General features: G+C 32.4%; 1 protein-coding gene across 2 annotated transcripts in view; it reads left to right on the forward strand.

Annotated features, from left to right (window-relative positions):
- LOC148284326 (uncharacterized) overlaps positions 1-3,674 on the forward strand; it is a 47,787-nt gene extending 44,113 nt beyond the window's left edge. The window contains exons 18-19 of one of the 2 annotated variants that reach the window (XR_015825158.1): positions 105-194; positions 3,516-3,674. The gene's annotated coding sequence lies outside the window, so the exon portion shown is untranslated. The remainder of the gene's footprint in view (positions 1-104; positions 195-3,515) is intronic. The other variant, XR_015825157.1, reaches the window with a different exon arrangement.
- Positions 3,675-16,908: the final 13,234 nt, after the last annotated feature.

The following is a 16,908-nucleotide window of genomic DNA, read 5'->3' on the forward strand; positions in this document are numbered from 1 at the left end:
GAGCCTTAACCCAAGTTGCCTCTTCATCACGCCTGCGGGTTGCCGTCAAAAATTAATAGAAAAAATGTTAATATTAAAAGTTGTGATGAGTCCAATTTTTTTAGGTCATTCATTTTACATCTCAGATGAAACACAACGATGTTTGTCTCATGGCATTTGGTTTCATCTTAACAGATTATTCTTTCTTATTGCAAGTAAGTGAAAACGTTATCTACACATTTGTATTTAATTATACCTTTCCCTTACTGTCTCAAAAATATCCGCTCATAACGGTGCTGTGTAGTCATTACACACGCAGAAAATGATTGATCTTAAATAAAAAAAAGCAACGTGTATAATTTGCTTCAATTATTTGTTAAAGTCAAATGTGATGATGTTTTAATCTAATTGCTAAAAACATGAAAAAACCATTAGCTCGTGCTCGCAGCGCGGGCGAAAGAACCGCCCCTAAAAAAAGCCAGGAAGCTACTAACGGGCGTCTACGAAAAGTATTAGAGAATTTGCTGTTTGCGCGAGTGACGCATGAAATTGTCTCTCTCACCCCCGAATATACCTGTATTATCGAGAGTGAGACGTAAAGAGTGTGTGAGACAATTATATAGGAGAATTACTCTTTTACTACGTACGCAATGTGAGATATATTGGCAAATTTTCTATTGTGTTGATGATTTATCTATTTTTGTTGACAAATTGCTTTTTCTGTTCCCACTAAGCATTCATTATAAAAATATTTTAACTGATACGTAAGTGTATAACGGAGGAATACCGAACATTTTAACCTATAATTTATATTTTTTATGGAGTTATTAAAGTTATTAGATGCCATGTGCATTAGCTACACGTCGCCGGGTAGGTAGAGTTAAACAATGATTTACAGTAAATAAATCACAACTAGCAGGACTGATATTCCAAACGCTCTCGCGGCCGTAGAGAACGCTTTTATAGCGCGTATTTAGTAAATAAATACGTGCCATAAAAGCGTTCTCTACGGCCACGAGTATTCAGAATAGCAGCCCTAGGTGCTATTCGGAATCTTCTCGCGGGGGTAGAGTGGTTCATTTGTGGATTTTATTTTTTTACATGCGATTACACTTCTTCATATATGGCCACAATGATGATTAAATGTCAAATTAAGTACGTAAAATAAATACGAACGCGTGAAATCAAACATGATGAATATAATTTATTAAAATAGTTTTATTATATCGAACTATGAAATGTCAATTATAAAACTTTATTTTCACGTAATTTGACATTAATCATCAATGTGACCATATATGAAGCAAAGTGTAGTCGCATGCATAAAAAACAGAAATCCACAAATGAACCACTCTCTATCCCCGTACTAAGATTCAGAATAGCCCCCCAGCGGTGCTATTCCGAACCGCTCTCGCGGCCGTAGAAAACACTTATCTTGTGTATTTACATACAAAGTACGCGAGACAAAGGTGTTTTCTACGGCCGCGAGAGCGTTTGGAATATCAAACGATGGATTACAAACGCCATCTTCATCGGTATGTATCGAGCCGGACACTTAACTTTTCTACTATCTCTATCTACCTTGGCATTACGAAGCCGGTTCTACCGACATGACGATACGTGGTTTCAGGATGTTAAAAAAAAGTATTATTTTTCACAGTGGCAACATTTCTTTCGAAGTGTTGCCATTGCACAATTACGGCGCATGCGCATTATGTCATCTCAAAGTCAAATTTTTAATTTCATTAATTTATTTATGCTTTATTAAGTTAGTTCATAAAATCTTAAGAACTAATATAAACTTTTAATAACATTACAATTTTTTATTCAAATTTTTCAAAATAAATTTTAAATATTTCAATGCTTTCTATTTCTTTTATTTAACTCATTGTACAGCTTTAATCCCTTCACGACAACTTCTTCCAACCAACTGATAATGATTATTTTACTAAATAAAGGTATTATTAAGTTAATTTAAGTTTTTTTTATTTTATTGCTCAAAAAACTTATAATTTTTTAAGTACTAATGCATAATTTTTTAATCATTATTATCTAGTTATTCTCAACTTAACTGTGTTATATTTATATTTAGAACATAAGATTCTCATGGTTATTGTTATCTTTTATTTAGAGATGTTATGTTTCTTTTTTACTTTTTTGTTTTTATATTATATGTTCTCTAATTTTTTTGGTTTTAATTATTTTATTATTTCATACTATGTACTACATGATTAAGGTGCACTGCTGTGATTATTTCTGTAAATTATTATTTTTTTGTAAAAGGTTATTTGAACCGTTGATGTATAAATAAATAAATATGTTACCCGAACATTACAAAACCACGACCCGAATTCAATTAAATACATTTGTAAAAAAATGGTTACTGGGTTTAGGTAAAGAAAAATCGGAAAATTTACTCAAAAACATTCTTAAATAATTAATGGTTTAAATTAATATTTTATGATTGTATAATAAATTAACTAGTAGGTAGTAATGTTGTTGTTTATTTTGCATAAAAATGTCTGCCTTAAAACAGGTTGTACCTAGTTAGGCAGACTAGACATGATCCAGAGAATTCTATTACCTAAGTGTTTATGTAGTAGATTTCTTTTGAGTATAATCCTCTCTCTATAAAGAATTTTTATGTATTTCATTTTTCTTTCATTAAAGAATGGAAGAACAGTGATTAATGATCTGTAACTACCTCGAATCTTCTAATCTTAATCTCTAACGGTGTTTCAACTGTCAGACTTCGAACTGTAATTATGCATAAATATAAAGCATAAAAATAATGTGTCCTCAGCCTCACTGAGCCACCCGCGGAGGTAGAGGGGAGGAAATACGGAAAAATATGTAAATTTTTTAGTTCTTTATTTTTGAAGATCCTCATTAATTTTTACTTGGTTTTTACTATGATTTTTCTACATATACACCTTTTTTCATTTATCACATCTTTTACTATGTTTTTTCTTAAAATGGTTTTTGCTATACATATATATAATTATTTTTTTTGCTATGTCTTTAACTAGGTTTCTTGCTATGTATTTTGTTTTTTATTACGTATTTACTGGGTTTTAGAATACGTTTTTTCACTATGTCTTTTACTATGTTTCTTACTATGTATTCTCTTTTTACTATGTATTTTACTGGGGTTTTAAATACGTTTTTACTATATATTTTATTACATTTTTTACTATGTTTTTTAAAGTATGTACTTTAATATTTTCTTCACTGTCTATATTTATTTTTCTATGTATTGATTATTGTTTTGACAGTAATCAATACAAAGAAAATATTAATATTTTTATTTTATATTTAAAAAATATTTTTTTGACAGGCTTAGAATGGGATAAATAACCCTAGTTAGATAGTCAAAGCAACGTTGTATAAATGTATAATTTTATGTTTATAATATGATAATAAACAAATAAATAAAATAAAATACGCTCAAATCATCTTACGGCAACCAAGTAGATAATTATGTTTTTAAATTTGTTTTATTCATACGATAATGTATTTTTTTTTAATGATTACAGTTTGGTTCTGCTGTTCTGACATCTCTACTATTGATTGCACAAGCTTCGATATCTTATATCAATCCTCATCAACATTAAATACCCAAATCTACAGGTACCAGATGCAGCTTATGACGTTTTTTCAAAATAAATATCCCGAAAAGACACACTGTTTAAAAATTGTTTTCCTCATGTGCATCCCTATATTTGTTTACACGTTTGCTCGAAGACACTTTTCGTATATGACGCCAAGAGTGTTCAGCGTCATAAGTAATAATTTCATCCATAACTGGATTTTGTCGAAGGGAAGACACCACTGCATAAGATTGCTCCGGGGTGGTATTCTGAATCATCTCTATCCCCTATGAAGTGGTTAATTGGGGATTATTTTTTTTGCATGCATTTTTTTGGCGGCCTCCGTGGTGTAGTGGTCAAGACGCTTGACTCACCCACGGAAGGTTCCGGGTTCGATTCCCGGTGAGAACACAAAAATTAAAATGTGATTTTTCTCAAGCCTGGGTACTCTGTGATGTAATTCACCACTGTAATTAGGCCTCCTGGCCTGTTGTGGTGCAAAAAAAAATAAAAAAATGTTAAACTTTCCTTCATTTATGACCACACTGATGACTACGTCAAATTAAAACAAACAAGCCAAATCAAATATGAAAATTTTCGTTTAGAACATTATTGCTACCTTAAGCATTACCCATAAAAATAAATAAGGTTGGAAATACCAAACCGTACTCGTTTTTTTTCCGTTTTTCATGAAGTTTTATACATCATTTGACGTTAATTTTTTAATATTTTTTTTTCTTTTTTACATTTTTTTTTCTTCTTTCTTTTTAAAGGAATGACCCGCTAAGCCTCTATTTTAGAGGCTTGTCAGCAGGTGGGAAAGAGGGAATATGGAAGGAGGCAATGAAAAATTCAACACAACACCCAGACCAATTGAGAAAAAATCTTTCATGGATTTTTTTCTTGCATCTGGCGGGAATCGAACCCGCGACCACCAGTTTCACAGTCGACCGTCTAAACAACTGCGCCACGACGCCTGTCTTTACATCAGTAAAGACATTTTATGAAGCCAAAAAGCTGAAATACCCCAAATTAACCACTCTCTAAGCAGTGGTGGCCGGCATTTTGTATATATTTGTCAGATGCGCCATACAACTCGAACTTTTTTTACCTTTTTACGTTCAAGTTTGGGGTTGTACAATAGAGATAAGAATAAGAATTGCTTCGCTTATGAGAGGAAAATTAATACCTCAATCTCGGAATTCAATTAATTAATTAACGTATTAGTACCTATTTTAAAATAATGGCCACAAGAATGCAATGCGCCACCTGTGAAAGTTCAATGCGCCACGTTTGGCGCATGCGGTTTGGCCACCACTGCTCTAGGGGGTAGAGAAGATTCAGAATGCCACCCCAGGAATACATAGTATCGATGATGTCTTAATTATTTCCCTTATATGTATATATATATATATATACATATTTTTTAAAATAAACTTAATGAGGAACTTCAGCCCTAGGGGAAATAGGATACAAAAAATGTTTCGGCTCGTACTAAGTAAGGAGTACGTTCGCCCTTGAAATATAATCGCAAACTAATTTTAAAAATAGGCAAAATTGATAACAGTAATGGAGAAATACGCCCAACGGTAAAATTCGAGCAAACAAAATTCTTTCGATACGGGAAACTCCACGCCTAATTTCTTTAGGAGTGATTATTTGATTCGAGTTGAATTTGAATCTTGGATCTCCTTTTTCGGGCGCCGGGATTCGCCGTTTTAACTAGCAATTAAGGTCTCTAAGCTCTGTGCAAATTGCTTGATAATTGCCAGTGTAACAGCCTGATGGGAATTACGCTAAAGTGTATTCAGTAAGTATGGAGGGCATGTTCCGAGTTACGAAGGTCTGTTTCTACATATTAAGGCGAGCCGCCGTAGGAATTTCTGTCAAACATAAGTGTCAAGATGCCGAGAAATTAAGATTCAATTTGTAACATATTTGGACTGGGTTGCGGTCCAGTGGTAGTGTCCGGACTTTGGATCGGGAGGTCCAAAGTTCGAACCCCGCTCTACCACATTTAATTACTATTTTCCAAATTACTACCACTTTTAGAAAATGGCCTCGAGATTAAAATACATTTTTTTTTTTATTAAATCATACAGTTTTTTTACAGTCCCAGCAGTGCTATTCTCAACCGCTCTTGCGGCCGTAGAAAACACTTTTAATTTCAGTGCTGCAGAGCGGCGTTTATTTAATAATAAAAAAATATATATAAGAATTTGTTACCCACTAAGTCTTAAGACTTTTCAGTAGGACACATTATTTTTTATTTTTTTATGACAGGTTTATATTACATTTATTTTATTTATGTTTTACAAATTTATTTATAAACAGGCACTATAAAGTATCTAGAAGATAATTATTCAGTTCTTTTTTTTTCATTTTAAGATCTTTCATGTTAATGATGGTTTGTGGGATCTTTTGATCTCGCGTATTTAAATAATAAAATGACGTGGACTTATCTCGCTCGATTTCCCTTTTCAGGATTTTTACTTGAGTATCTATCGAGTTTATGACACTTGTGTAGGATTCTGGTTCAACTTTATACACATAATTGTATTCTTCATCTGTTGGGACACAGTTAGAGGAGTATTAAAACCGAACAACTATTTTTTTAAGACTTTAATTCAAAATCGAATTTACTCAATTGGATTTTTAAGTACTCACATATCGTTCAGGTGACTGGGGAATAAATTGGCAGTGTAAATGAACCAACGGAATAAATCCAGGGAATGTTAATGATTCCAGCAACCCCTTATAATGATTGTAGGCGGGGGAGGGGGCTACAATCAAACCGGTGGGAATTGAAAGCGATTGCGAATGTTTTCTGGCCAGTTTAAGCGTAATTAGAACAACGGAAAACGGAAAGTGTAAAAACTAATTTATTTTTGATTTTTTTTCCCTTTATTACGGCCTTTTACCAAAACACGATAACATCGGTCTAAGACAACGCCGGTAAAAACGTTTGCATTATATTTTCATAGTATGAAGAAAACTAGCGATCTTCATTGTCGAAAAGAGTAAGGTTAAACTATTTTAAATTTGAGTAAAATATCTTCCTTAGAGGCTTAAACACGAGAGTCCACTTTTTGCTGTTTTGAAGTCGAAAATGCAGAAATTATCGCAATAAGCTATTTTATATGTAAATAAAACATTTAATTCCACTTTCGACAATCAATGATTTTGTAGGTTGAAATATAAATTTTGAGTCCACTTTGTTTTAATGCAAAAAACACCAGTTGTCCCAGATACGCAATTTTAATATGTACTTTTATTTTAACATATTACAACAGAGATGAAGAATAAACAGCTCTCCAGCGAGTTGAATCCAGTCCTTGTCTACAAAAGTTGGTCAAACTCAAAATATTGTTGATAAATCCACCTGGTCCACGAAGAAGTATAGAAATTGAAAAAATATCATTTTCAGGCTTTGCCTAGTATGTAGGTGAAATAATTCAATTAGATGAATCTCACCCGCATAAATAAAGGTTTCAGCTCTTAAACTTCACAAACATCAACAGATGAAAGAATTGAAGGAATATAGATGTTCAAATATGGGCAGAATGGTGAATGTTACACAGTGTGTAAAGTGGCCACTTTCACCAGCCATTGACAGGTTATAAGCCATGTAGATGCCTAGACTTATATATAACCTTCTCTTAAATGTTCTTAATCTCTGTTGTAATATGTTAATGTTAACAGCTCCCTAGGGAGTTGAATCCAGTCCTTGTCTACAAAAAGTTGGACAAACTCAAAATGTTGTACTTTTATTATCAAAATAATCATTTCTTTCCATTGAAAGTACTTTATAGGCCGAAATGATCTCATTTGGTTAAAAACTTGCGATGTTTTGAAAATCGCAAAATCACAAAAAAAAAAAATATTTCCCGAACATTTCGTTCAATGTGACTCCCGTGATTAATCCTTTTAGATACATAAATAATAATTAAAGTTCAATGCAATTAAGAGGTGAAACATTTTTGATAAGAGAATATGAAAGTGTAGCCATGTACAGGGCTTACAACCAGTCGTTTGCAGGTCTAAGTGGCCATTTTACACGCTGTGTAACATTCATAATTATATGTCGATCTAATTAAATCTCTTGGGAGTAAAATCCAGCCTCGTCTACAAATATTGAGATATACTTTAAGTAATGCCGAGTTAACTAACTAGTATAAAAACAAGTAAAACAATTGAAAAGTGTTTTCAGGCGTTGCCTAGTAGGTGAATTAATTTAGCCAGATGAATCTTACCAACATCAATAAAGAATTCAGATCTTTTACTTTAAAAAGTCAACAGATGGAGGAGTTGAAGAAATATGGGTGGTTCAAACATAGGCAAATAGCTAAATGTTACACAGTGTGTAAAAGACCCTTGATTTCTAAATTTATTGCAGCAGAGAGAAAACCATCAAATTTAGATCTAGGAAGAAAATCCAGCCAGTCTGCAAACATTTGGACATACTCAAACATTGTTGAATTAACTAACTGAAAAGAGTATAAAAAAATTAAAATTGTTTTCAGGCGTTGCCTAGTAGGTGGGTTGGTTCAGCCGGATGAATCTCACTCACATGAAATAGGTTTCATGTTTTGAACTTCACAAAAGTCAACACATGGAAGAGTTGAGGAAATGTGGATGTTCAAACATAGGCAGATTAAGAAATGTTACACAGTGTAAAGAGGTTACTTAAACAAGCCAGTGATAGGTCATAAGCACTGTAAATGCCTAGCTTATTCCCTCCTCAAAAATGCTTTCCTTCTTTGCTGCAACAAATTTAGATCTGAATAACTATTCAGGGAGGAAATTCAGCCAGTCTGCAAACATTTGGATATGCTCAAAACGTTGTTAAATAATATCGTTTTGGATTTTTTTTCACATTTTACGTTTTTTGAACGAGGTCTACGATTGTAATAATTAAATTCTCTGGAATATACAAAAGTCTATGCAAATATAAAAAAAAATTCTTTGAAATTAACAAATTACAACAGGGATGGAGAATACCTTAGAAAAAGGAATATGGAAGTCTAGGTATCTACAGGGTTTATGGCCTGTCATTGGCTGGTTTAAGTGGCCACTTTACACACTGTGCAACATTCACCATTTTGCCTATGTTTGAACATCCATATTTATTCCATTTGTTGATTTTAGTGAAGTTAAAGAGCTAAAACTTTTTTTGTTGTGAAGAGATTCATCTGACTGAATAATTTCACATACTAGGCAACGCCTGAAAACAATTTTCCAATTTTGAAACTTCTTCTTGGACCAGTTGGTTTTTATTACAATATTTTGGTTTGTCCAAATGTTTGTAGACAAAATACTGGATTTCACCCCCTTGGGAGTCATTACCTTAATGACTACCTTAAAAAAGGGAATGTGGAAGTCTAGGCATCTACAGGGCTTATGACCTATCATTGGCTGGTTTCAGTGGCCACTTTACACACTGTGTAACATTCACCTTTTTGCCTATGCTTGAACATCAAAATTGAAGTTACTTTAGTCAAATCGTGTTACTTTACGATTACCTAGAAGAAATAATTTTATAATACAATGTTTTAAAATTTTAGAGGTTAGAAATTTGATGTTTTTTCAATGCTTTCTGGGGATTTATAAGCGCAAAGCTCATAAATATTTTTATCATTGTTCTTTTTAATTAAACGTCACATAAAAATACAACAATCTCCATTTTAGAATAGAAGATCTTACAAATATATGAAATGGAAGTAGCGCACGCGCTAAGTGCTAATAAAAAACATTTAATCATAATTTATGGATATAATTATGGATGAATTGATATTGTATGGATAGGTGCGCGTGAATTGATTTGAGGTTAAATGAGAAAGATCGATTTCAAATGAAGTTATTCATTTATTAGATACAGACGAGTTACATCCTTACAATTTTGTATAGGAGGAATTTACAATAGCGTAGACTGGCGAGAAGCTGGTGGACGGGCGACACGAAATACCAAGATGAAATGTACATATCCTTACGGCGCACGATGTTTAATTACTTGTCCGAGCTGACGTTGCAACGGATTACTCGTTGCGGGCCAAATCGGTGTTCGGCCCTGTCAACTTTACAGCTTGATGGTGATTTCCTACATAATATCATTATTAAATGTACCAATAAGAGTGACACATAAGGCAGAAACTTGAATCGACCACATTTTTGCTAAAACAATTAAGCCTACTGTATCTGCTGTGCTTTGTACCCCTATTACTGATGATAACACCACTGCAGTTGGTATTAAAACCACAGTTCACCACCCAAAAAAGTCGATAACTCTTCAAACTGTATTTTTTTAATTCCATATTTTCGAAAGATTATCGTATTTTTATAAATTGTTCAATTTTGATTTTCTTTAGACATATTCAATAAGAAATGCTGTCTACCTAGAACAGGTATTTACTATACCTAGTGAGATTAGACAGTACTTAATATGGTTGCTTATATTTTTTATTTTGCTTATTTGTATATTTTTTTAACTTCGCTGTTTTGCAAACAGAATATTATTATATTCTGTTTGCGCTAATAAAAAACACCGATTTTCAGCACTAAACTAAACTGAACTGATTTAATATAAACGATGCAATAATAAAGAAGATCAGTGGCTTTTATTTATTTGTTAATAGACTAGGAAACTAAGCCATTTTATAATAATGTTTGATTCCCAACATGGTTGATATGAAATATTAATTTAAAAGCCTGTTTTTACACTAGTATATTTCATAGTCCCTGGACCGGTACCCAAAGCGTAAGACTGATCATCTTACCTTCATGTGATAAAAAAATAATCAGGATACGTTGCAATTGGTATACCAATGCAGTGTCCTATGCATTATTATGTGCGGAAAGGGAACAACGATGATTAAACTAAGCCAAAAAATAGTTTTCCACATTTTTATGTATCGTAGTATCAGCGCTATGATGTTTTAAAGTTTTGTATTTCTGAAATTACTCCGCGTGTGACGTCTCAAGTTCTCTTCCGCATCTCGGTCAGTTCTGCCGATTGATGCGTTGACGTACCGAAAGCCGGAGATTTCTCACAACTCTCTTATGATTGGGTGATTCATATAGACTAGTGACGTCGTTCAAATTAGTTCGTTTTCATTAAAATATTTTTAATTTTTATTTTAAACATTTTCGAGAAACTTCGCCGCACTATTTAATGCTCTAATTTTTACCGCGCGTAAGTAAACATTTTTTATATCCAAATTCCCGTAGGGCTGAACTTTTTCATTTCGTCTTGACTTAAACCTTGTGAATGCCCAGCTTGCCAGATTTTATTTTAAAATGTATTTTCCAACTCAAGACAAGATCTGTACTTTTTTGGTTTAAGTTTACAACGATTTAATCGAGCACTAAATAAATAGTCCAGATCTTGTCTCGATGGCCCTTATGTTTGTCAATGCTTCTTTTTTAAAAATTAATGTTTTAAACTATTCTTTTATGGTAATATTTAAACCCCATAAATTGTATACATGGGCAATGTCCGTTAATAAATACATATATTTTTTTTTAAATGTAACTTTCATTATATTTATTTTAAAGAACATAAAATTATCGCAACGGAGAGTAAACACATTTTTGGTAAGGAAATAAAGAAGTGAAGGATTTTATTTCACAAAAATAACAAAGAGGAAATGTGGATGTTTTAACATATGGGCAATAGTGAATTATACAGAGTGTAAAATGGCTGCATAAATGATATGGCTGCAATGATGGGCCATAAGCCCTGAATATCAGAAATGCTCGATAAGTACAAGATTTCAAGACAAGATATTTTTTTTAGTATGGAAGAGTTTATCTAGGCATGAAAAGTATGTGGGAGTGTAAAAACATGTAAGTAATGACTAAAACTTAATTTAAAAGATCTAATACTTTCTCTTTAAACGCATGTTTTTACGTAGATTTCAATTTCTCGATAATTCAATTTATTCATTTAAATGAAACATAATAATTTAAAAAAATAAAAACTAACGAATTTAATTACATTGTTCTTCGTGGCAGGGTGAAATACATTGCACGAGCGAGTTTCAAGACATTTTAGAATTTTAGCGTCTAGCTTGTATGAAACGTGACACTGCGCCGTGGCGCAGCTGGTTAAACGGCCAACTGTGAAACTGACGTCGCGAGTTCGATTTCTCTCAGTTGCAAGAAAAAAATCGAAGAAATATTTTTTTTCCATTGGTCTGGGTGTTGTGGTGTATTTTCATAACTACCGTGCACATTCTCTTTTTTCTACCTGCCAAAAACAAGCCTCTTAATTAGAAGCTTAGTGCGTCATTCCTTAAAAAAAAAACGGCATTACTAATTTTTTTATAAAAATTTCTAAAAAACAGTTTCGAAGACGTCGCGAAAGCGATGAAACAGGTCACTGGTTATTTCATTTTTTTTTTGTTTATTAACTTTTTATTTCTAAAATGTCTGTTAAATGAATTATTTATGAGTACCTACCGCCGGTACTGCGGAAATCGACATTTTAATTTCAACGTCAAAAATCCTTAACATGCATATTTAATTTTTGTAGGCACTTTGCATATTTTATGAATCCAGCGAACAAAATTATCTTTGGTAGAATGGCTGAGCATTTTATCACGATTTCTTCCAATTTCTCAGAGTTTTTTTTTAATAAACCGGGTATTAATCAGTCTAGAAAGTGGGGGGAAATGATATTAATTTTCCGGCGAATAAAAAAAGCAATTAACACCTTTCTGATAATTAAAACTAGGAAATGCTCCCGAGATAATTATTTCAGACGAGAAAGTGTTGAGTAAAGCTTGAAGTCTCTGTGGATGTATTCGGTACGACTAGTAATTGTTTACATAATGCAAATGAAATAAAATAATATTTTTTTAAAATTCCTATTGAGGAGAGAATCTAGCTAATTGGCTCAAAGAATAAACAAAGAAACTAAAACATATAATTTGAATCTCTAACTTTGTGGTTATTCATTATAATAAAATAAATAAAAACTACTCTGTTTTTTTTTTCTATCGACCGGTTTCAAAGCAATACAAGTTTATTTATCAGGGTTTACATAATTAATGAATTCTCTCCTTTTTTATTTTTTCAATGTTTACTGTTTACGAAGCTAATAAATCAAGTCTTGTAAGGATGGGAAGCGTAATGTGAGATGGATACGATCTTTAAAACTAGACAGGAGTACACTTTAGGAAATATTGTTTTTTTTTAAGTTTTTTAGTTTGACGTTTACAAAAATAAAATTTATATTAGAATATTAATTATTTTCAGCATTGTTATTCACTCTTTAAAATATGTTTACCAATGGAAAATTAAACAATCGTTTTTGCAATGTTTATCCGAAAGGTTTTTACACACTTTTATGACACAAGCGGAGTTGAGAGTTAAGTGGCCTTATTTTTGAGGGCTCAGGGCATGTCTATATTTTATTTATTTATTTGACACTTGATATACATATACAATATATATACATATAAGGGCGGGCATATTGCCTTAAGGCAATTTCTTCCTACCTACCCAAACCTTTCAGTTTGAGAAAATTATAAATACATGGACATATTGAATCTTACAATTTTATACAAAAATTAAAGATTAACAAAATAAAATAAAAAATATAATGAAAAAAATAACACTTTACTACGAAGAGAGGAGAGGGGATGGGAAGGAAAGAAAAAGGATAAAGGAACAATTTAAATACTAAGATAGTGACATTTCAATCTCGACTTAAATGTAAACAAAGTAGGGGCGTCTCTAACATTAGTGGGTAGATTATTCCACAATCGAGCGGCTACTACTGTGAAAGAGAAGGCAAGAAAATTAGAGCGATGACAGGGTATTAAAAGGGTTCTCTCGTTACTAAAACGAAGAGATACTACATGCATGTGTATTAAATGTCATTGACTTCGTAATATTATACTTACAACGGAAAATAATTATCAATAGTTGTTGCATTACATAGTTTACATATGTGTTTTTTTTAAATAAATTTACCTAATAAGTCCCGATTTTTGAAACATTTTTTATATGCAGTACCTATTTAATTACTGTATTTCTAATCAAAAATATTTTGCGTTTGTCTAAATTATTGTAGGTAAGGACTGGATTCAACGCCCTGGGGAGCTTTTAATATTAACATATTGCAACAGAGATGAAGAACATTTTTGAGAAGGTAATATAGAAGTCTAGGCAACCACAGGGCTTATGACCTGCCATTGGCTGGTTTAAGTGGCCACTTTACACACTGTGTAACATTCACCATTCTGCCATATTTGAGCATCTATATCCCTTCAATTATTTCATCTGTTGGTTCAGGTTCTCGACGTCTTGGACGTCCACTGCTGACTGTTCGTTGGCAGTTTATGTCAGAACTTCGGGACGAGACTTGGGAGGACGCAAAGGCGTTGGCAGCCGATAGAGATGCTCGGAGGCTCTTTGTGGATACCATATGCTCCAACTAGGGAGTGAACATGGAATGACGATGATGACAATGAACCACTCTCTAGGAGGTGGAGAAGATTCAAAATTGCACCCCTGGGCTTGAAAGGCGAGAATTGTTCACGAGGACCCGTCGCAATAGATCTTCACAGGTCGCACTGACGTCACGAGCTTAAAGCATAGCACTGACCCTCACCTCTAAGAATAAGAACAAGTTCCTTTACAAAGCCATTTTTAAAATATGATGTACATTATGTGTGTGTTCCAATTGGTGAGCGACCGTAATTAGATTTTTATCCGAAACCGAGTTTTGGCTTCAGTTCTAATTTCGGCTAAAACAGAACGCGAGATTTACTTAAATAAATTAAAAGTCACTTCAAAACACCCAAAATAATGCGTTTTTACTATTTAACTTTACGAGTTCATTTAAATAAATGTTAAATAAATACGCTATAAAATAAAATCTCTTTTGGGTTCCCCTGCGATTGCCTTTAGTACTTTCATCTCTTGACATTCTGAGCAGTTATTTGGTTTTTCTATTTAGTTTTTTTACTTGGTTTTTCGTTTTTTTTTATTTTCTCTCTGTCTATCTTCGCCTCTGTTGTATACACCATGATTTGGTCTGACACACGTTTTGTATATCCGAATTATGTTTCCAATAATCATGTGTTCATTGTTCTATACGACATTTCGTAGGCATCCAGATGTTTACTAACTGAGATGGATGTGTTTTCATCATCACTATGGCAGCATCATCTGCAAGGCATGTGATGTTAATGTATCTTCCTTAGTAGATTCACTACTTTTTTATTCTTGAAAGTGTTTTTTTATAAACATTTATTCTGCTTGTGTAAGAAAAGATTTTTGGCGTATATATTGTTGCGCTATATTTAGTTATAAAGGTGCTAAACTTGCTTTGTTTCTTTGTTGTTCTCAATATGTGTTATTTTCTAAATGTAAATAATATTTATGTCCCGAATTGAGTTGTTGTAACTCCTGGGAATGTAATTCAATGTATTATACTTTCAAAATACTTTGTGCCATATGATTTATAAATAAATAAATAAAAAATTTAAAAAAGGCAAAAATTTAATGAGAAAATTATTAGCGCTTTTTGGTTTGTTATTATGTTATACACTTATATATATAATTCTTCTGTACGTGTGATGTCACTGAACTCCTTCTAAACGGCTCAACCAATTTACGTGCGGTTTTCAGCTAAATGTAGATCTTTGAGCTGCACGTGTTCGTAGATATTAAAATTTTCAATCGAATCTGTAAAAAAACAGTTGGAATCATAAATCTTTTTTTCATCGACCTACCACGGTTACATTTAACGGAAATGCATACATAAAAAAATAGAGGGCTGTTGTTTTTTTGTTAAAGTTTGTTTTTAAATGTTTACAAATAACATTCGCTTTTTATGGATCCCAAACAGATTATTCTCTTACATTCCTTATTATTTATTTTTAATGGATTTTTATTAATAGTAAAATAATATTTACTGACATGCAATACATTTTTGAAAATCGTATTCCTACCCTAAGTGCCAAGTTTGACATTTGCAAAAAGAATTCCATAATTGAAAATAAATTATTTTTTGTTTTGGAATTCAACCATGATCAAGTGCCGCGTAATCTATAAGTGCGAAAGCACTTCAATTAATGATATGAATCATAACGTTTACCAAGGTACCTACTTAAATTCAATATTTGAAAATGAATAATTTTTAGTTTCGGAATTCAATTATAAACAAGTACCTAGGTACCTGCTTATCAATGAAAAGTCATTTTTCAAGGTAACAGCAGGCAAGCCAATGTTCGGGCAGAACAACTTATATGTAACAATGAGGAACTTCAGCCCTACGGGAAATTAGATACAAAAAATATATTCTTCCGCGCGGGAAAATTCGAGCATTAAATTGTTTGGAAATATGGAAATTTCTTGAAAATGTACGAACGAAATAATAAAAAAAATATTTTAATAAAAACGCACTTCTTTGATCGACGCCACTGGTTCATATGAACCAACCAATGACATGAGAGCTGTGAAGGATATCCAGATGGTTTACCGTAAACGAACCAATCGTATGAACTTACAGAGAACAACCTGTGACGTCACATTGAACTTCCTCATTCTTCAATGTACGCTATAGGAACTTTATGATGTTCACTTTAAAGGATTTCAAAAGAATAAATATGAAAGATTATATAACTATTATTTTAACCAATAAAGCACAACATTAGCCTAGTTTTTATTTTTTTATGTTTGACAACGGCGATACAATAACTAATTAATTCAATGGATAACAATCGAATATTTCTAACTTGGTAGATTATACCCAGGTTATTGTCAAAGCACTTTAGGATGGTCAGCAGATTAACGTTCTCTGTACTATTTTTTCTAAGGCATCTAACAAAGTAGATCATAAAATTCTCATATATAAATTACATGCCTTAGGAATAAGAGATCCATTACTCTCATTTATCAAATTGTATCTAACTGGTAGGAAACAAAATGTTCGGATAATTAACTATTTATCAACCAGTGTTGATGTTACATCGGGTGTACCTCAGGGTGCTCATTTGGCACCCCTGCTTTTCAATTTGTTTATTAATGATGTTGCTAAATCATTCTCTAGCTCTCGCTTTTGGCTTTTTGCGGACGACAACAAAATTCTCAAAATAATTCAAACTTTACAAGACTGTTTTCTTATTCAATCAGACATGAATTCTTTTGACCAATGGTGTAAAGTCAATAAATTAGAACTAAATATTTAAAAAAATGAAAAATAAAGCAACCGATTTCCTTCGAGTACCTGAGAGAAAATTCAAAAATTGATGTAGTTAAGTCTATCAGAGATTAAGAAGTTGTTTTGGACTATAAACTGACATACAACGAGCATATAGATAATACTTAA

This window comes from Micrasema longulum, unplaced genomic scaffold (genome assembly GCF_059751315.1).
Source record: "Micrasema longulum isolate JH-2025_06_02 unplaced genomic scaffold, ASM5975131v1 h1tg000131l, whole genome shotgun sequence".
Lineage (NCBI taxonomy): Eukaryota > Metazoa > Arthropoda > Insecta > Trichoptera > Brachycentridae > Micrasema > Micrasema longulum.